The sequence below is a fragment of the Cavia porcellus genome, unplaced genomic scaffold (genome assembly GCF_034190915.1).
Source record: "Cavia porcellus strain 051 isolate PalLab524CR breed Dunkin Hartley unplaced genomic scaffold, mCavPor4.1 scaffold_50, whole genome shotgun sequence".
Taxonomy (NCBI): domain Eukaryota; kingdom Metazoa; phylum Chordata; class Mammalia; order Rodentia; family Caviidae; genus Cavia; species Cavia porcellus.
This window is the reverse complement of record NW_026947533.1, coordinates 2183328-2205778: the sequence shown is the minus strand read 5'-3', so window position 1 is coordinate 2205778 and position 22451 is coordinate 2183328. Positions and strand designations below refer to the sequence as shown.

At 39.8% G+C, this 22451-nt stretch overlaps 1 pseudogene; it reads left to right on the top strand.

Annotated features, from left to right (window-relative positions):
• Window positions 1-22451, top strand: part of LOC100723307 (olfactory receptor 9G19-like) — an 89091-nt pseudogene that overhangs the window by 28294 nt on the left and 38346 nt on the right.

Sequence of the window (22451 nt, the reverse complement as noted above, 5' to 3'; positions counted from 1 at the left end):
CCAGTTGTTTGCTTTCTGCATATCTCCCTTGTTTAACTGCTGGTCCTACCTGGTGGCTTCTTTCTGTTGTTGTTCTGGAGATTGTGGGTCATTTTTATCTCTGTCTAGTATGTCTTTCAATAACCTTTCTAGGGTTGGTTTGGTGAACGTGAATTTCTTTAGTTGTTCTTTGTCATAGAAGTATCTTGTTTCTCCATTAAATATTTAAATGTTTTCTGGGGGGGGGCTGGGGATTTAGCTCAGCAGCATAAGTTTGGTGGGACTTAAAACAAGATGACATTAAATCAGCACTAGTTAATATTATGTCTTGTTTTCTTCAAAATAGCTGTTCATATCATCACAGGCAATAATATCAAACAGCCCAGAATAAAGCCATTCCAATTAATGAGTGAAAACTTTATAAACCTTCAAAGCTACATAATGGGGGTTCATGATTACCACATACTTTTATATATTTGAATCATTTCTTCCAATGGGGAAACTATTTGGTATTCATACATGTGAATTTTATTTATTTCACTTATGAGTATGGTCTCAAGCTGCATCCATTTATTTATAAATATCTTAATATGATCCTTCTTTATAGCTGAGTAGTACTCCATTGTATAAAATTACAACTTTTTTATCCATTCCTCAGTTGATGGACACTTAGGTTGTTTCCAAGATCTGGCTATTACAAATTGTGCTGCTATAAACATGGGTGCACATATATCACTGTATTATGATGCTTTCAGTTCTGGGAATAAGCCTAGAAGTGGAATAGCTGGAACAAATGGAACTTCCAATCCCAGCTTTTTGAGAAATCTCCAGACTGACCTCCATAATGGTTGCACCAGTCTACACTCCCACCAACAGTGCAGGAGAGTTCCTTTTCCCCCACAGCCTCTCCAGCATCTGTTGCTGGTGATTTTCTTGATCCTGGCCATTCTTTCAGGATGAAATCTCAGTGTGGTTTTAATTTGCATTTCTCTAGTGACTAATGATGATGAACATTTTTTCATGTATTTATTTTCCATTTGTATTTCTTCATCTGAGAAGTGTATATTCATCTCAGATGCCCATTTTTGGATTGGATCATTGAATTTGGGGGGGTCTGATTTTTAAAAAATTCTTCATATGTTTTAGACAAGAATCCATTGTCAGAGGGACAGTTCACTAAGATGTTTTCCCAGTTTGTGGGTTTTCTTTTCACTATGATGGAGATTTCTTTTGACATGCAGAAACTTTTAAATAAGAGGTGGCTCCAGGTATTGATTCTGGGAAGGATTTCCCATGCAGTTTGAGTCCTGTACATTACTTCTGTACCTACCCCTTTGTCATCAAGGTTTCTACCTAGTTTGTCTTTCCATAGATTTAGAGTTTCTGTTTTAATATTCAGATCTTTAAACCATTTAAATTTTAATTTAAGGGGCTGGGGATTGAGCTCAGTGGCATAAGCACCTGCCTTGCAAGCAGGCAGTCCTGAGTTCGATCCCCGGTACCAATAGAAAAAAAAAGTAATCAGTAGATTTTAATTTCGTACATGGTGATATGCATGGGTCTAGTTTTAGTTTTCCGCATATGGAGAGCCAGTTTTTACAACACCATTTATTAAAGAGATTGTCATTCTTCCAGTGAACCTGTTTGGCTCCTTTATCAAAGATAAGGTGGTTAAGTGTGTTTGTAGTTGTGGTTGTATCTTCTAATCTATTCCATTGATCATTGGATCAGTTTTGATTTCAGTACCATGTTGATTTTACTACAGTTGCTTTGTAGTATAACTTCAAGTCAGGGATTATGATGCCTCCTGCCTTACCTTTGTTGCTTAGAACTGTTATTGCTATTTTAGGTCTCTTCTTGCTCCAGATGATTTTAGGAGTGATTTCTCTAGATCTATGAGGTATGTTGATGGTATTTTTATTTGGATTGCTTTGAATCTGTATAAGAGTTTTGGGAGCATGGCCATTCTCACAATATTTATTCTTCCTATCCATGAGCAAGGGACATCTTTCCATTTTCTGAGATCCTCTTCAATTTCATTTTTCAGTGTATTATAATTTTCCCTGTATAGGGCTTTCACTACTTTTGTAAGAGTAATTCCTAAATATTTCATTTTTTTGCTTGCTAGTGTGAAGGGTGTGGCTTCTCTTATTTCTCTCTCTATGATTTTCTTGCTAGTGTAGAGGAATGCTATCAAATTTTGAGTATTGATTTTGTACCCAGCTACATTACTGAATTTATTTATTATATCTAAGCATCTTTCAATGGAGTTTAGGGGGTCTTCTATGTAGAGTATCATGTCATCTGCAAACAATGATAATTTAACTTTTTCTTTTCGTGTCTTTACTCCTTTTATTTCTCTCTCTTGTCTAATTGCTTTGGCTAGCATTTCCAGTACTATATTAAATAGGTGTGGTGATAAAGGACATCCTTGTCTTGTGCCTGATTTTAAAGTTAAGGCCTTCAATTTTTGACCATTTAGTATGATACTGGCTGTTTCTTTGTCATAGATGGCCTTTATTATATTAAGGCAAAGACCATCTATTCCAATTTTCTGTAAAGTTCTTATCATGAATGAATGTTGACCTTATCAAAAGCTTTTTCTGCATCTATCAAAATGATCATGTGATTCTTAATTTTGGCTTTATTGATACGATGGCTTACATTTATTCATTTACGTATGTTGAACCATCCCTGCATGCCTGGGATGAATCCCTCTTGGTCATGGTGTATAATTTTCTTGATGATTTGCTGCATCTATTTGCCAATATTTTATTGAGGATTTTTTCATCTGTGTTCAATAAGGAGATTGGTCTATAGTTCTCTTTTTTAGTAGTCTTCATCAGGCTTTGGTACTAGAGTAATATTTGCTTCCAGGAATGACTTAAGAAGGATTTCTTCCCTTTCAGTTTCATTAAAGAGTTTGAGCAGTTTGGGCATTAGCTCTTCTTTATTTCTTGTAGAATTCTTCAGTGAATCTGTCTGGGCATGGGCTCTTCTTTGTAGGTAAGGACTTGATTATGTTTTTGATTTCATTAATAGAAATTGGGTTATTCAGCAGTTTTACATCCTCTTGACCTAGCTTTGGTACTTCATATGTTTCTAGAAATCTATTTCTTCTGTTTAATCAAACCTTTGAGAATAGAGGTTTTCAAAATAGGTGTTGATGATCGTCTGTATTTCTATAGAGTCTGTAGTGATTTCACCTTTTTCATTTCTTATTGCATGAATTTGAGCTTTTCTTCCCTTTTTTAAATAAGGTTGGCTAGGGGCTTATAAATTTTGTTTATTCTTTCAAAGGACCACCTCTTTGATTCATTGATTCTTTGGATTGTTTTCTTAGTCTCTGTTGCATTGATTTGTGCTCTGATTTTTATAATTTCCTCTTTTCTTTGTTTTGAGCTTAACATGCCCTTCTTTTCTAGATGTTTGAGGTGTAACATAAGGTCATTTATTTGTATCGATTTTGTTTTCTTGATGTGGGAACTCAGTGCAATAAATTTTCCTTGGAGGACGGCTTTCACTGAATCCCACAGATTCCGGTATTTGTATTTTCATTTTCTTGTAGGTATTGTTAATTTTTTATTTAATTTCCACTGTTTACTCAAGAGTGTGTTATTCAGTTTCCATGTGTTTGTGGGATTTTTGCAGTACCTTTATCATTAATTTCTAATTTCAAAATACTATGATCCTATAACATTGAAGGGATAATTTCAACTCTTTTGCATTTATTTCAATATGTTCTATGAGCTAATATATGGTGTATTTTAGAGAATAATACATGTACTGCTGAGAAGAATGTGTATTCTGAGGCAGTTGGATGTAACACTCTGTATATATCTATCAAGTCCATTTGTTCACATGTGTGATTCAATTGTTATTTATTTGCTGCTTTTCTGTCTGGTTGATTTGTCCCTTGGTGTCACTGGTGTGTTAAGTTCTCCTGCTACAGTTGTACTACTGATAATTTATTTAATACTTACATTATATAACTGAGTGCTCTGGAATTTGGTGCATATATATTTAAGATAGTTATCTCTTCCTCTTGAATTTTTCCCCTAACAAGTATGTACTGGCCTTCTTTGTCTCTTCTGATCATTATTGGTTTAAAGTTCACATTGTCTGCAAACAGAATGGCTACTCCCGCTTTTTTTTTTCTTTTGCTTCCTGTTGCGTGAAGTATTGTTTTCCATCCTTTGACTTTCAGTCTGTGAGTTTCCTTTTGGGTTAGATAGGTTTCTTGTAGACAACATATGGTTAGATGTTGTTTCTTGATCCTTTCTGCCAGTCTGATTCTTTTAATTGATGAATTGAGACGATTTACATATAACTGTTATATGTTGGTTTGTTGTTGACATGTTATCTTTCTGCTGTTGCATCTTCATCTTTCTGTTCTGTTTAATTATCTGCTTTGCTTAGTGGTTTTTTTCCTAAGTGTATCTAAACTGTCTTTCAATAATTTTTGCAGGATTGGCTTGGTGATCATGAAGTTCTGCAGCTATTCTTTGTCACAGAAGTATCTTATTTCACCATCGATTTTGAAGGACAGTTTTTCAGGGTACATCATTCTTGGTTGGAAATCATTTTGCTTTAGGATCTGGAATACTTCACTCCATGGTCTTCTTGACTTTATTGTTTGTGCTGAGAAGTTTGCTGTGATTCTGACAGGTTTTCCTTTATAAGTGATCTGTCTTTTCTCTCTGACAGCTTTTAATATTCTATTCTTTTGTTGGATTTCTGGGATGGTGATTATTATATGTCTGGTTGTAGTTTTATTTTGGTGATGACTATTTGGAGTTCTATATACTTCACTGATCCTGAAGTTTCTGATCTCATGTTTGGGAAATTTTTAGCTATTACTTCTCTAAATATCCTCTTGACATCCTTTATGTTTTCCCCTTCTTTTTCATTAATCCCTATCAATCTTATGTTGTTTTTTCTGTGTCATCTTGCAGTTGTTGAATTGTTATTTCCTGATTCTTTGTTATTTTTAAAAGATCTTTACTTTCCTGTTCATTAGCTGCAATCTTGTCTTCAAGGTCTGAAATTCTACCTTCACTTTCATTGAGGTGGTTTTTACAGCTTTCAGTGGAATTTTTGATTTCCTGTATATCTCTGTGCATCTGCTCTATGTATTCTATTTGTTTTATATTGCTCATCTAGGGATTCTATTTTTTGTTTAGTTCCTCCAATTTTTAACTGTATTTTCTTTAGATATATTCAGCATGTCTTTCATTTCTTTTATCATTTCTTTTTTTTACCTGGGAGATTATTTCTAGTTTCTTTTTTTAAATTTTATTTAAGGAGAAAAAAGAAGAAAAAAACAGAAAAAGGGTACAAGCTATACAGAATTTCAGAAAAAATAAACAGTAGGAAATCACTAGTTAATTACATATTGTCATCTTAGAAATAGTTGCTGAAGTTACAAAATTAAAGCATATAGAGGGGACTTTCAAACAGTGAGACTGCAAACAGTTTTGTTCAATGATCCACCAAAACTCAGTAATATGGTTATCTATCTCATACACTTAAATATATATGCAGTTATATCTTTTAGAGAATTTTCTTTTCCTTTCTTTTGTACAATGACAATTACACATTTTGGGTTTTATTGCTCCCACATTTCTTATTACTTTTTATTTCTAGTTTCAATTCCTTTAAAGCTTCCCAGAGTTGCTTGTTTATTTCAGTTGCTATTATGTCTGACATTTGAGGTATATGGCATATATTTTCTTCTATATACATCACTCCTAAGGTTTCTTTGGATAGGCTGGAGGTTTGAGATTGTAATTTGGTCTTTCATTTTGTCATTTTCCTATATTTCTGTGTTTCAAGTGTTTCGAGTGTTATTCTAAGGCTTCCTCAGGGTCTGTTGGAAATCCTCTTCTATGCCATCAGCTCCTGGGACTCTGCCACCTAGTTCCCTGGATTGATAGAGGGTCGCTGGGAGTGGAGCAGGCCAGCTCAAGCCCAGCCTCTGGAACCTATAGTGCCTGCCTGATTGCTTAGCACTCCACAGTCTGCTAAGTGCAACCCATAGAGGGGAGGCTGATGCCTGCTCCTGGGACCTGCTGCACTGTTCTAGTGCCCCCGGAAGCCATGGGGTTCCCTGGCTGGGCTGAGAGAGGGTCCCAAACTAACTGTGCTCAGGGGAAAGTGTGCAGGGCATTTATCCCAGGCCGCTGGGCCTCTGGAATCAGTGGCGTTCACCTGCCGGCTTAGAACTCTACAGTCCTCCAAGCACAGCCAGGAATGGGGAGGTGGATGCAGGTGTCCCAGCCCCACTGAGCTGTTCCAGTGCACCTAGAAGGCACGAGGGTCCCAAACAAGCTGGACTGGGGGAAAGTGGGCACCTACCTGCTTGCTTAGAACTCCACAATCCTCCAAGCACAGCCAGGAATGGGGAGGCGGATGCAGGTGCCCCAGACCCACCGAGCTGTTCAAGTGCACCCAGAAGCTGTGAGGGTCCCAAACAAGCTGGACTCAGGGGAGGGGGGGAGTGCATGGAGCACTTACCGCAGGCCGCCAGGCCTCTGGAACCGGTGGTGCTCGCCTGCTTGCTTAGAATTCCACATTCCTCCAAGCACAGCTCAGAACGTGGAGGTGGATGCAGGTGCCCCAGACCCACTGAGCTTTTCCAGTGCACCTAGAAGGCACTAGTGTCCCAAACAAGCTGGATTTGGGGGAAAGTGGGTGCCCACCTGCTTGCTTAGAACTCCACAGTCCTCCAAACACAGCCAGGAACTGTATGGTGTATTCTAATCTCCCTTTTGTAGAAGAATATCCCTTAAAACAGTGTAACAAAATATAGCAAGTATTACTGTGAATGACTGTAATTACAAAAAAGTGGTTTTGATAAATGAATCCATTTTAAGGTACAGCGAATATCACTCCCTCTACTGCACGTGTCTAGCATGACTGTGCCCCCAAAGAGAGAGATGTTGGGCCCCCATATCAGGGCCATTAGTATGGAATACTGCCCTGGACAGTATCTGATCACACTGGCCACATGACACAGGGAAGGTAAGAGGGCCTCTCATGGCAGCATCATTGCCAGATGTTTGTGAGCCCTTATATCAGAGCAAATTTCCATCAAATACAGGATTGCTTTAGTAGCTCACTGCTTTCTTCCCCATCATGGACTCCTTCATTGTTTACTGTGCTTTTGACATTGACTGATTTTGTTAAAACAAAAAAAAGATTCACTTCAGTTGGGATATTGAGGGATCTGAGTTTTCCCCTGGGAGGGTGGTGTTATTGAAGGAATAGGTGCTGTGAAATTGGACAGAGCATTCTGCATCCCATAACACTCTTACAGTCTTGACAGCCTACTCTGTAAAAGAGGGGTGATCTGATACTCCCTACAAGGGCACGGATGAAAGTTAAATGTAATGTAATTGACCCAGTATTGGGTTTGTTGCTAGGACTTTGGTCTTGTGAGCTACAGCAGAATTTCCCAGAGCAGCTTGTTTGGTAAAGATACTATTTGAAGGGGAACTGATCAGGGTCAGTAGCTTACACAGAAACAAGTGTAAAGCTAAGGGCTACAATCACACTGGAGCCCACATTTTCCATCCCCTCAAAGCTCACTGGGTCTTTACACCCTCTGAAGAGTCCCTCAGACCTTGCACCATGGTTATCTGTTAGGCTGTGTGGAGACTCAGTCTTCTTAAAGGTGAAATTGGGGCTAGATTTCTCACTTCTAGTAAAGACATCTAGAGCTCTGAATGCAGTGGATTCACAATTTCTACCTCCTGTGGCTGGCACATTTCTTCCTTCCTCTTTTCCTGTCCTAGACTAATATCAGCTATTTTCTTTGATACTTTTCAGTGCTGAAATGCATTAATAAATTATTTTACTTTACTGCTATTTTTAGATAGCTTTCAGATATTTAAGCAGTGATGATAATATAGGTATACTCTCTCCTTGTTTCAAAACCTTAAAATTACAAGTGAAGCTAAAACTGCAGATGAAGTTAGAAATCCATTTGCTTATGTAACTAACTGTATTTCTTGGCCCATTGTCATCAGAGGTAGTAACGGGTTATTTGGTGTATATTCTTCCAGATTGTTTTTATTTTTTTATGTATGAATTTACAAAAGTAAAATCAAGGAGAATACTGAAGTCATGAAAAACATTCCTAATCCTATGTGGTGCTCATTATGCTACCTTTATTCTTTTGAAGATATCCTGGCAAATAAACTGTGTTTATACCTATAAAATTACCTAAATTTTAAACTTCTGCACAGTGTTTCTTAGACTACTAGAAAATTTACATTACTCTTCCACTTTTGGAATGAATTTATTTGAAGTATAGTTTTTCTTCATTGTAGACAGTAGTGAAATGGACATTATCGTTACTCCCTTCTGTGTTTCTTAAGGGTAGAAATAAAGAATTTTCTGAGTCATTAGACTGTAACAATTTTCAGTGGAAATTAGTGGAACAGTGTCAAATAGAGGCCCTTCCCTTGGGCTTGGGTTGTTTTAGCATTTTCTCTCATGGCCTCATCAATAGTTTGATATTCATATTTCTTACATCTTCATGTTTCAGCTTGGTTTCTGTGATTGTTAGAGAGAGTGGACATCTGGCAGTACACAGAGCTGTGAGATTCCTCTCTTCCTGCTTGGTGTTATGTATCGTCTACCTTGCAATCCAGTGAGTATCTGCTGTGTTAATTCAATAGTTGTTGGCATTGTCTGTATGTTCTGATTTTAAGCCCATGTAATGTATGGTGTACCATTTCTCCTGTCTGAATGGAAAAATTTTCTGTAAGAGTGCATGTTTAATAAAAGAGTGAATGTTGGCACACATACATTTAAACTAGTGTGTAATACAATTTATCTCATTTTCCTTACCATTATTGATTTGTAAGTTTTGTTAAAGAATACCATTCTTACAACAAAATCATCATTTTATTCTTTACTATTTCTTGACATACTTTTACAGTTAGGACATTTTTAGTTAAAGTAGTCTTGGGTAAAATTTCAAAATCATTTATTTTTTTCAAATTCCTTAAGATACTGTAGTACATTTTTATGGTGAGATCACTTTTATTTCCTTATTTTTAAAGAAATCTTTATTCATGGTCACTGGATATATGTGAATAAGTCAACTCACAGTGTTCCGAACTTTTCTGTGGGGACAACATGTTGCTGTTTGGTTTAATGATGATAGATTTATGATCTACATTGATATTTAGATTAGAAATGTCCTTGTTTTCCTCTTCAAAATTCTCCTGGCTTGTTTGCAGCATTTTTCTTTTTTAAAAATTTTAGTTTGAGTCATTTCATTAAAACATTTTAAAAGTATGGCTGGAATGGAATTGCTTACCAAATAATTTGATAAGCACAATAGACTAACTTGCCTAAGTAAGATAGAAGCAAGCCAGCTCTCTGACCAAATCAGCTGAGTGACTCATGGCAGGAAACAGACCTCACACCCTCGAATGCATGAACATCTTGAAAAACAGGAACAGTGTCATCATCAGAGCCACAAGGAGGGTTGAGTTTACGTGAGGTCTTTGTCAGGAAAAAATTGTGAAGCTGACAGCAAAGCAATATGTAAAAATGTGTATGTAAAAGAGTCCACAGTGGTTCCAAACAGCAAAGCAGACCCAGGACTCTGTTTCCTTGGAAACCACAAAGTCAGGGGGATGAATGCCTGCCACTCCTTACCTGGCATCCTTGTAGTAGTGTTGAGAACTGGGCCTGTTTCACTATGTAAAAGTGCCACAGCTGTTCCAGATGTTATTTCAAGTCAAAAAATTTAGATACCGTATTACTTTAGAAAAAGGATTTCTCATGGAATAAGGAAGCAGTAAGTAGCCAATCAGAGGGAAGTGCTGTGAGGGAACTTTACAGCAGCAGTGAACTCACGGGAGAAATATTCTTTCCCAGTAACCACACAGTGGCTTTATGTGTCTCTGCTACTCCAGCTTGGAGAACGGAAAGAGGGTCAAGAGAGATGAATCTTCATGAGCTGAGTCTTTTGATCCTAAGACACACAAAGTGAGCCAAAAAATGTAAAGGCCCTTCAACAGTTAGCTGTACTACTAAATGTCTGGACTCTCATGGTCACCATGTTGATGACCTCTTGTAATTGTAGATGGCAAAGATAATTTGTATCAGTCTCAATAAATTTAGTATTACCATACTTATGCAAGTTTCTCTTTTCTTGATATATGCATTTTGTACGTGACTTTTCATTCCTTTACTCACTTCTCTGTTCCAATAAAAGTTTCATAATCTACATTTTTACATTAACCATTTCTACTGTGACATGCCTCCTCTTCTCTCCCTAGTGTGCACTGACACTTGGAATAACACATTGCTGGATTTCATTGTGGTCAGTGCTATCCTGGCCATCAGTAGCCTGACCATTGTCACCTCCTACTCTTTCATCTTCACCACCATCTTGAGGATCTGCTCTGCTGATGGGAAGCACAAAGCCTTCTCCACCTGCTCTTTCCACCTCACGACCATCTCCATCTCCTATGGGATGCTCTTTTTCATCTATGTGTGGCCCAGTGCTATTTCTTCTCTGGACCTCAACAAGGTGGTGTCTGTGTTCTATGCCATGGTCATCCCCATGCTGAACCCTCTCATCTACAGCCTGCAGAACAAGGAGGTGCATGCAGCCCCGGCAGAACCATCAGCAAGAGCAAGCTCTTCATCCAGGACAGAATACATGTTAGAGGAGCCACTCTTACACAGAGTTAGGCTACAAGGATGCTATGCAAAGTTGTTGAAGCCTTTATAGAATTTGAGGAGTGGCATGTTTGCTTCCTATTATTTTGCTGTGTGCTTTTTTGACCTTTAAAATTTATTAATGCATGTGAGTTATACAGAATAACAGGTTTCATTGTGACATTATCATGCACACATGTAAGATGCTTTTATCTGATCTGACCCCTCTATATCTCCCCCAGAACTTCCCCTCCAGACTCTATCCCATAATAGTCACTCCTCTATTTTCATATTCTCTCTGCACCTCCCTGAATTCTAAAGGTGAGAGTCAGCATACACCTGCTTCTTTGGGTCTGGCTCACTGAGCATGGTATGATGATCTGTAGTTCCATCCATTGTCTGGCAAATGATGTGATTCTAGAAGGAGATGTCTCAGATATGAACATGTGTGATACTCAGAGCTCAACTCAGAGGCTCCTTTTTAAAAATTTTGTAAGTTTTTCTCCAGTGAGGAAGATTATGAAGGTTTTGGCTGTGTCCCAAAAGGGATCCTCTTGTCAGGCATGGAATGCACACATCAGCTGGAGTGCAGTGTTCGGTGTTCCTGCTCTGTTATGAAGAGGCCATGTCACCACACCAGGTCATTGCTGTGCACTGGACTCATGAATGCCATTGGAATTTGTGATATCTGTTGATTTCTAATGCTTCACTACTTACCTCATTCAACAGAGTATCACTTAGAACTATTACCTATATAAAGTAGCAACAAAGCATAGTGGATTTTTATATCTTCACTGTCTGGGTTGGTATTCCTTACCTGTGGGGTTAATCGGGGGTTACAATAAGCTTCTGTGGCCTAAACTTCTGGCTATTCCTCATTTCCATTTTATGGTCATTGTAAGGAGTGATTTTGCTACTTTTAAGTGCTGAGAATCCTCAGGCTTTTGTGATGCCTGAGCTCCATCCTGAATGAGAATCCCCTTCGCATGTATTAATTATGTACACAGAGCCAGTGTACTGTCCTGGGATGAGGGGTAGTAAGTCCCCCCATCTGTGGAATTCCCTTTAAACAGAGCAGCTGAATTCCTGTGCAGGATGGGAAATGGAAAAGAAAAGGAGCTTCCTGGCAAAGCAATTGACTGGGCACCTGCCTATGAGCGTGGGCGGCTCAGCAATCCTTCCAAATCCAGGGACATGGGGGCAACTATCTGACCACGATTTTCTTTTGTAGCATTTTGGTGACCAGGCCTATCCCCTCCCTTCTTCAGAGAATGAAAATAAGAGTCCAAATCTCACTTCTGGTGAGTCAAGCCTGGCTTTCCAGGACCTGTGCTCACTATGTTTCTGAACCAGACACCTTGTCTCTGCACTCTTCTCCAGGGAGGTCCAGCATGGTCCTGGAACTGCAGAATTTGTAGATGTCAGAGGCCAAATTTCCCTCAAACTGCAGAGTGTACATGAGTGTGTGTGTGGGTGTGTGTGTGTACGTGCATGTTCAAGATTTTTTGGTCATTTTTGTATCATTATTTTTACTAGTACATATGCATCTTGTATACCTTTTACATTCCATGTGGAGAATTGGTAATACGCATAATATACCCTAATTCTTTCTCTTGTAGCTCAAAAATGAGCCCCCCAACTTGGTGTCTAAAAATGGGGCAAGACATGTTTTTGAAGAAAAAGCAGCATTTATTTATTTTACTGGTACTAGGGACACAGTGGGGTTGGAGTTTGCAAAGCTGTGTAACTCACTTAAAACTTTCACAGACTTTTTTTAGAAAGAGCAATTACAAAGTGAATGGCTTATGGGCGTGGATCAGGAAATGAGAAAATCCTTGATCCTCTAAGGAATGAGGAAGACCTTTGTTTCCCTTTGCAGAGGACAGAGAGGTCTCACAGGAATTTACAATCTTTTGTTAACTAATTTTAGCACTTAATTTTAGATAACATCTGTCCTTTGCAGGGGTTAGCAATGGTTAACATATCAATCAGGTCACCCAGAAAGACGGCACATACGGAACAGTATGACTGTACTACAGGTTGTATAAAATAGTTGTGTTTGCAAAGGAATTAACAGGTAATTTGGTCATAAAGTTTGGCAAACATAACACAAGCATAATGAAGCTCTTTTGGTTAATGTTTAACACTTCTTTTTTAAAAAATAATTTATTATATTGGTACATTTCAAGTGCACATAATGATCACATTGACCATAGGAAATTTCTATTTGTACCTGATATATCTTTATTCTTCTTTTTCCCCATTCCCCTCCCCTCCCTTTAACCCCTCTTCCACTCCTTATTTACAAAAGCTGTTTCCATTTTTTATTTCTTTTCTTTCCCCTTCCTTTCGTTCCCCCTCCCTGTCCTGTGCCTCTCCCCATCTGAATGTTTCCTTCCCCTTTCCCAATATCTATCACCCATTGTGGTCCTTGTTTCCAGGCTAAAGGGCTGGCAGCAGAGGGAGGCCCACGGCTGGGTGCTCGCTCCAGGCCTGCAGCACTCACAATGCTGGTGTCAGATTCCAGTGAATTTGCTTTAGAAAGGATGTGCATCATTAGAACAGTCAACAAAGAGAACAAAACAAATGTTTCCACTTGCTCGGAAGACTGAGCAGCAGGCAGTTGGATTCCTGTGCTGGTCCTTGGATTCCAGGCAAGCCGTGGTTCCACCTGGGGCCCCCATGGCACCCCAAGGTTAGGGAGCAATATGAGAGGAGGTGAAGTCCCCAGGAAAGGGCCGGACAGGACTCCAGTGTCCCCCCCCCCAGCCCTGAATCCTTGACCCTGGCAGGGACCTCTGGAGCACAAGGGAGCCAGGAGTGAGTTAGGCCCCAGAGTCTTCATTGGCTGACAGCATCCAGTACTTCCACAGAGGATGCCACAGTAGGCACTATCACAATTCATGCCCTTGCAAAGGAGGGAAGTTTCCCTAACCATGTCAGGAGGAGTTCTGGCCTGGAAAGGGGTTCTGTTCCAGACGCCTTGAAACCCCTAGTGTCACACACCTGGACCACTGAGCCCTTATGTGCTATGTGGGGTTCCCACCCAGGAGCAGAGCCTCAGGCAGTTTGGAAGGAGAGGGTCCTGCCTTTGCTCTGGACAAAGTCCAGCAACTGCTTCTCCAAAGCTCTGCCGGGCAAGGCCATGGCCAGGGATATTTGGAGGTTTTTGAAGCAAGATTTCTTCATTCTTCAGAGAGCAGCCAGAGACTCCAGAGAGGCCGGGAGAGATGTGTTTCTCTCCCAGAGACCCAGGAATATCTATTTTTAAATCTTTCTCAAGGAGCACTACTCTGCCTTAATGCAGGACACACCTTTAGGTAAATGGATACACCTTGGCGCCGTTCATTGTAAGTGAAGCAAATTAAACACACACTTGCAGATCTTACACTGTTTCTCTGATGTGAGAATCCAAAATTCTAAATTAGGATCAAAATGTGTTCTAGATATTATGAAATAGGAAGAAAATGTTCAACCCGGAAGAGGAACTCGGGAAGAGGAGGGGCAATAAAGAAAAGGAAAAGAAAAAATGAGAACAGAGTGAAAAAATGAAACAAAGCTTTGGAAATAAGGAGAGGAAAAGAAGTAGGAGGCAGGAAAAGGGAATGGGAAAAAGGGAACTGAGATAAGTCCATACAGGCACAAAGCCCCCGTCATGAGAGTGATAATCATGTGTTTAAAATGCATTTAAATCATGTGTTTAAATGATAATCATGTGTTTAAAATAAATTTAATCAATTAAAGTAAAATGAAAATGTCAGGCAGTAGTTTTGATTTCAGAAAAATCTTTAAACATACTTAGGTCTATTGGTCATCAGTATTGCCTAGGAAAAGCAATGAATGCTCATCTTTGGGGAGGGGAGTCTTCAAAGTATCGTGGAACATTTGGAAAATAGAACACAAAGATGCTCAAATCTTGTACAATTCCACTATCACAAGCAAGAACTTGCCTACTTTATTTAGTTTAAACATTTTTCTAAAATACATGTGAAATCTAGGAATATTAATTTAATAATCTATTTTATAGGACAGTGGAATTTTGAAAACAAAGTGTGTCCTTACATTGTGGGTAAAACTGAATCAACAGAAGCTTAACAGAAAAAAGGAAATTTCACTGACCCTAATAAACCTCAGAAAAGTAATCTCCAAAGTCTGATGTGAGGTTTAAAGTTTGTAAGTTTGCAAACAGAAGTTACAGGAATAAGATAAGCTTTGCTGAAGGCCATGAACAGTGAGTACACTGTGGAGCAAGCATAGTTGTATGTAACAGGTTATTTGCAGCACAGAAGTTTTAACTCAATGATAAACCATATGACCCAGCTGAGTTCAGTGGCAGAGAACAAAATGTAGCTTTATTGAATGAAGTAGCTGTGGTTAGCTCAGGATGTCTGCTTCACTCATAATGGGTTCTTTTTTGTTTTCTTTTCTTGCAATTAGACCAAAGTTATTGCTTATCATCCTCTGGCATTTTCTGTGTGTGTGTATATGTGCTATGTTGACAGCAAGATAATATCATATACTAAGTTGATTTAAAGTGAATTATAATTCTGGCCATTTTATTTTATTTTATTTGGAAACAGGGATCAAACTCATGACCTCAGGCTTGCCAAGCAGGAACAATGCCACTAAGCTACATCCCCAGCTGATTCTAGAAGAATGTAAGTTACATTCCATTTGGTGTTTTTCAAAAAGGAGCCTTTCCAGATAAAATGATCTTCATGCTTTGAGTCTCCTAGGGGCAACTGTTTGCCTGCAGCTCTGTTCTCATGCTCCAAGGGTCTAGTGGTGCACATGCTGCTCCCGGATGGGCTGGGCTCCTTGGGAGGTGAGGGGGAGGTGGGGGTGGATGCAAGGTGAAACCAGTGGAGCTCAGGTCCTGCAAAGCCCCAGGGAAGCCCGGGGTTGTGTCTGAGGTTGGCAGTGCAGTGATGCAGCTAAAAGCCTGGTGAGGCTGAGTTGCTTACTCAGGACCCCTGAGGCAAAATCTAGGCTATTAGCTCTCTCTCAGCTGCAGTCCACTGGAAGAGAATACAGTCAGGAAAAGGTTTGAACTTGCTTTCCCTGCTAGGATTTTATATCTTAATAGGAAAAAGATTCCATGCGGCCCAATTTCCATCCTGTCTGCAGCTGCATTGGCCGAGTCACTGTCTCTGACACTGATTTCCTCTCCCCCATCAGGGGCTCTGCCATCAGCTGGTGAGGCACAGGCCTCAGGGATCAGGCCCAGGTGAGGAGGAGGTGGCTTCCCCAGCCAGTGGCTCTGTAGCCAGAAGAAGGAACTGGGCCTCTACTGGGGCAGCACACATTTGGGATGAATTTGGGAAGAAAAAGATGATGATGTGACCCAGATGTCTGGAGAAAGAGTGGAAGCAGTGTGCTGGGTTCACTGTTTCCTTTGCTGATTGCAGAAACCATTGGTACAAAGTTGGTTTAAACATTCATTTTTATGCTTTTAGATTCAGGTATGATGTGTGTATATGTGAGAGAGGAAGAAAGAAAATGAAAGGGATAGAGGAAGAAAAGTGGAGAGAAGAAACTTAAAAATGCAGATATCACAGCTCTGTTTATGCTCGTTACTATGGCTACAGGAAGGAGTGAAGTCATCCCTTAGAAACCTAGTCCTAAATATGCTACTTTGGAATGAGACCATCCACTGGTCCTCTTCAGGTCTTATCAAAGGTTGCCACTAGATGGAAGTGTGAGATTAACAAACACAGAAAATGTCCCCTAATGGTGTTTTTGATAATCCAAGCATGCTGGAAGACAGGCTTGGAAACAACTTCCCAAGCTAGGAATACATTTTATAGATTGTGAAATTGTACACACATTTTGAGTTATTGTTCCTCTGTGTGTTGGTTATTTTTTATTCATTGATGAGACAAAATACCTGATGCTCAAAGTTGGGAAAGGAAAGGTTTATTTTTTATAGTTTTTGGAGGTTTTAGTCTATATTTAGTTGGCTCCAAGGCAGGGTGGCATTGTGGAGCTATAGTTTATGGTGATTGTAAACAGCAAGGCAGAAACTGGCAAGAGAGAGAGAGAGAGACATGCCTTTTTTAGCCATTATATTGTATGTTGGCTTTACCCCTAGATGGGGGTAGCATTTACACCAAAAATCTAAGTGTTGGGCAATGAACCAATCACAAATGCACAATGTAAGCACATGAGGCCTGGAGGCCATTGACATAAACCATGACACTTTACCCCTGGCCTCCAAGACTCATGCGCATTCTTTATATAAAAGACATTTAGTTTATCTCCAAGAGTTGTTAAAGTCTTAATAGTTTTAGCATTGCTGAAAAGCCTAAGTATTAAGTCTCTTTTAAGATCTATGGCAAGCTTTTAACTGTAACCCCTTATATAAATGAAATGAGGTTAAACAGTTTTAAAATGTAAAGGCACAAGATAAACATCATTTTAAAGGTTACACACAGGGGGATATAAAGCATTGGAAATAAAGCAAGCCTAGCATTCAGCAGGATGAACATTAAGTCCTAGAGTTCTATGCTCAGCATTGAAGCAATCTGTTTGAAAGCTCTAAAAGGTTTGGGTGATTTTATCTCCATGGCATTTTTAGGATTTTAGCTCTTGTACCTTTTTTTTATAAACCCTCTCTGTTTACTTTTTTAGCTTTTTTTGGATTATCTATGTTTTTGGCTTTATTAAACTTTTGGATTCTCCATCTGGAGACCTTTGGCTTTACCTTTATATCTTTTAATGTTGTCTTCTCAGGGACACACTGTTTGGCCTCCCAGGCCCTTTGTAATTGAGGTGAAAGCCATCTTATCCTCAGAATTTGTATTTCTTTTGCACTTAAAATCAGCACCATGTGGATACCACCAATGTTTGCTGTCAGTTGGAGCAGTAGCCAGATACTCTTTTCTCTTGGCTATAGGGGTTGACTGCCTGGATCGAAGGGCTCTGTGAACCTAATTATAAAGAAAAGCCTTTTATGTTGCCACCATTTCAGAACTTCATGTGGCCTCTGTTGCCTTTTTGGAGTATGGTGCTCTGCAGCTTTCCCCTCTGAGCAAATTTTTCACTTTTGCAGTTTTGAGGCTATAAAGGGTGGAGACCCGCTATTTAATGGAATGCCCTGTGGCCATCTTTTTTATCTCTGTTTCTTCTAAGCAATCAAAGTCTCAGTTTCAGCTTTACAATCCACAGCTTTACTGGAGTTTTTTTTCTGGCCAAACTCACAGTGTTTTAAATTATCCTTTTGGGCTGTTTGCTCTTGTTTTTTAACATATATCTGGCTAAAATCCCCCAACAATAGCCATGCCACAGCCTCAGCATTTGACTGCTTTGAAATTTTCTTTGCCAGATTAAGTAGTCTATTGCCCTTAATCTCAGTTTCAGGCCAAGTCTCTGGGCATGAGCAAAATGCAGACAAAATTTTTGTCAAGCCATAATACACATGGTGGGGAGTCCAACAACGAATGCAGTCCTTTTTTTTTTTTTTTAGCAGAAACCTGCCAAGCCTGGTCTTTACCATCAGGCTTTTCACTAGCCTTTTGGTTTCCTGAGCTCTGACCATAATCTCTTCTACAGAGCAGCTGAAAATGCTCCATATCTATGTACCTAGGAGACATGTCTGAACCTTTTTAAATTTTAACCACAAGCCATTTTTAAAGCCTCTTGAAAAACATGGTGAGTTTTAGTCCCAACAATGACATCACTCCTGGTACCAAATTCTGTTTTAGTTACTTTTTACTTGTTGCTGAAACAAAATACCAGGTGCTCAAAGTTGGGAAAGGAAAGGTTAATTTTTTAACAGTCTTTGGAGGTTTTAGTCCATACTCAGTTGACTCCAAGGCAGGATGATATGGAGAGGCTGCAGTTCATGCCAGATGTGCTCAGCAAGGTGGAAACTGGCAAGAGAATGGCCATTTTCTAGCCATTACATTGTATGCTGGCTCCACCCCTAGGTGGGTGTAGCACTGACATCATCAATCCAAGCACTAGACAATGAACCAATCACAAATGCACAATGCAAGTGCATGAGGCCCGGAGGCCACCAACATAAACCATGACACTATGCACATTTAGTCCATGGTAAAGGACTGGAATTTTTATTGGATTCTTTAAAGTTCACACCACATAAAAATGTTAAATCAAGCATCTATGGTAACATTTCTTTTTTTTTTTTTTTTTTTTTTGTGGTACCGGGGATTGAACTCATGGCTTTGCGCTTGCCAGGCAGGCGCTTATGCCGCTAAGCTAAATCCCCGGCCCATATGGTTACATTTTCACTTTTGATGGTTTGAGGAGAAATTACAAAGGGAAAAAACCTTCATTGTGACATGATTTAGAAGTAGAAAGTTTGGAGTTTTGAGTCACCAATGTTCCTTAAGTAAGCAAAGCAGTAATAAAATAAGAGGGCTGTGTTCCATCAAGTGCCAATACTTTTCATGTTATGTCCTTTGCTGCTCTCAAAATAAATAAAAATCGCTGTTGTTTTTAATACTGTTTTCATTTTTGAACACTGTTCATGGATTAGCATGTTTGGCAAAAGTCTTTTGTATTCCTATTTTATATTTATCCTTTAATTTGCAGAAATTTTTAGAAACCTAAAGTGTTATCTTCCTCTTCATGAAAGAATACTCACCCACGAATAGCAATGGTAGTTACAGAATGTTAATGTCCACCAAGCTTCTGAGATACTCTTTAGGAACAAGTGCTGTTATACAGTGTAACAGATGACAGCACACCCTTACAGAGATAATTCTATTTCCAGATTACTCTGGAAAGGAGGAAAGAGAAGCTAAGTCATAGAAGCATCACAAGCTTCCTGAAACTCCATGGAAAGAGATGGCAGACTCAGAGGCCAAATTAAATTCTTCTCTGCTAAAACTCTTTCTCCTTTTTTATTCAACTGCCTGACTTCTCATGTCTGTTATTATTAGGAAATACTTTTATCAATCTTTTTTTTTTTTTGGTGTCAGTATCTCCTTGCTCTAACATTTACTTGAAAGTGTGTTATTCAGTATGTCTGGTCTTTTGGGCTCACTTTTAATTTTAGGAATTTTGTTAATATATTTTCTGGTCAATGATTTTTTTTTGAGATATGGCCTCATCCTGCAGTTCAGATTGGCCTTAAACTCACTTTGTAGCCCATGCTGGCCTTGAATTTGCAACAATCCTCCTGCCTCAGCCTCCTGAGTGCTAGGATTACAGGCATGCACTGTCATACTCAGCTCAAGTGAATTTTTTTATAACTTTGAAATCATTTATACAATTAAAATGTAATTTTGAAAGACGTAATCCTTATAGAAGTCTGATTCAGGATGTTTGAGCATGTTTCACAATTCCAAGTATGGAATTAAAACCAAAAGGCCACATACATCCATTGATTTAACATGTAATTGTTGAATTTTTATGTGCCAGGCACTGATCCTGTTACTCTGTACAGGAATAAAGCAAACAAATATCATCCCTGACCTGGCACAATTCACAGGAGGCAGAGCCGAAGCACACTTCCAGTGACTCAAGGTTTGATGGGTAGGTCAAGACCAGTATGAGAGAGATGTAAGTAGAGAAACTGTCTTTCAGGGGCACTGCATGTGAAGATTAAATTAGCTTTCAGGTAAATAATTTCATGAGGCATAACAGAGTTACTACTTCATAATAAAAAGTTTTCAGTGTAATAAGCAAATGTGTGGAGCCAGGACCTCACCCTGTGTGTGAAATTTTCCAGGATTGATTTTGTGGCAGGTTTGTGGGCTGCACAAATACACAGGAAAGTGAGAAGCAGTTCTGCACAGCAAGGCGCTCTGGTGTTTTGGAATGAGTCACTTAAGTTCTCAAACTGAATCCACTATATAAGTGTTGTGAATTTAGGGTTGGGGTGTTTGGGGGTTTTTTTGCAGAGTCGGGGAGTCAAACACAGGGTATTGTGTTTGCTTTTGAGACAGAGTCTTGTTCTGGTTTTCAGGCTGAGCTTCAACTGACTATGAAACCCAGGGTAGTGTCAAATTCATGGCAATCTTTCTGCCTCAGCCTCCCAAAACTGGGATTTCAGAAGTGAGCCACCATGCCTGGCTCAGCCCCAGGGCCTGATGCATGCTGGGTAAGCTCCTACCACTGAGCCCCAACCCCAGGCCTTCCTTCCTTCCTTTCTTTCTTTCTAGGTTGAAATTGCTTTTTTACTACTTTAGGTTGCTGGCTGTGTTTTTTTAATTTTAAAAGCAAAATGACAACAACAATGACAAAAATGAATAAAAATGATGCTGCAGAATTTCAAAACAAAATAATAGGACATTTATACTACTTGGTATATTGCATATTGTTATCTTCAAAGTAGTTGTTCAGGTGACAAGATTTAGGGATAAAAAAACGATCAAACAAACAATGAAAGCATAAGTGTGGCTAGTTTTTTGAAGGAAGTGAACTTTTTAGACTGTAAGCAAGAAAAAAACAATTACTTTCATCACTGCTTCTTCAAAATGCCATAAATCTCCAACATCCTACTACTCACTCATATCTTCCTTATTTAAGCATGAAATGATTTCCTTTTCTAAGTTAAAGAAATAATAGTCAAGTCCCCAGCAATGTCACAATATACAGCCTTATCCAAATTAAAAGATCTTCACTTCACGATCTCAGGCCCTCGAGCACAGAAGTGGTAAATGGCACACTAGATAGTATTTTTCGGTGCTTGGAGAACTGTGGAGCTTCCAACAAGTAGGCAGGCACATGCTACCCCTGGAGCCCAGCCTATTTGGGACTCCTGCAGCTCACCATCGGTGTACAGAGGAGGGGCTGGGCAGATCTGGGGTGCCTGCATCCGCCTCCCCATGTGTCTGGAGGACTGTGGATAACTCAGCAAGCAGGGGAACATCACAGGTTCCAGAGGCCCCGTGGCCTGTAGTAAGTGCTCAGCACACTCTGCCCAAAGCCCAGACTGTTCGGGACCCTCCATGCTTCATGGTGCAGTGAAGTGAATAAGTGAGTTTGAGGCATCTACATCTGCCTCCCCATCCCGGCTGCATTTGGAGAACTGTGGAGCTTCCAACAAGTAGGCGGGTGCATGCTATCCCCAGAGCCCAGCCTATTTGGGACTCCTGCACCTCACCATCGGTGTGCAGAGGAGGGGCTGGGCGAATCTGGGGCACCTGCAACAGCCTCCCCGTGTGTCTGGAAGACTGTGGATAACTCAGCAAGCAGGGGAACATCGCAGGTTCCAGAGGCCCCACAGCCTGCGGTAAGTGCTCAGCGCACTCTGCCCAAAGCCCAGACTGTTCGGGACCCTCCAGGCTTCCGGGTGCAGTGAAGTGGATAAATGGGTTTGAGGCATCTACATCCGCCTCCCCATCCCTGCTGTGCTTGGAGAACTGTGGAGGTTCCAACAAGCAAGTGGGCGCACAGTGTCCCTGAAGCCCAGCTTATCTAGAACTACGGAGTTCTAAACAGGCAGAAGAGGGCCATTGGTTCTACAGGCCCAGTGGCTTGGGGTAACGGGGTACCAGAGCCTCAGGAGCTGCAAACACAGAAGGGGATTTCCAAAGACTTTGAGGAAGCTTTCAAATAACACTTGAAACATAGAAATATAGGAAAATGACAAAACGAAAGACCAAATTACAACCTCAAACCTCCAGCCCATCTCAAGAAACCTTAGGACCAATGTATATAGAAGAAAATATATGCCATTCACCTCAAATATCGGACACAATAGCTACTGAAATTAACAAGCAACTCCAGGAAGCCTTAAAGAAATTAAAACTGGAAATAATCTCCCAGGTAAAAGAAGAAATGATAAAAGAAATGAAAGAGATTCTGAATATATC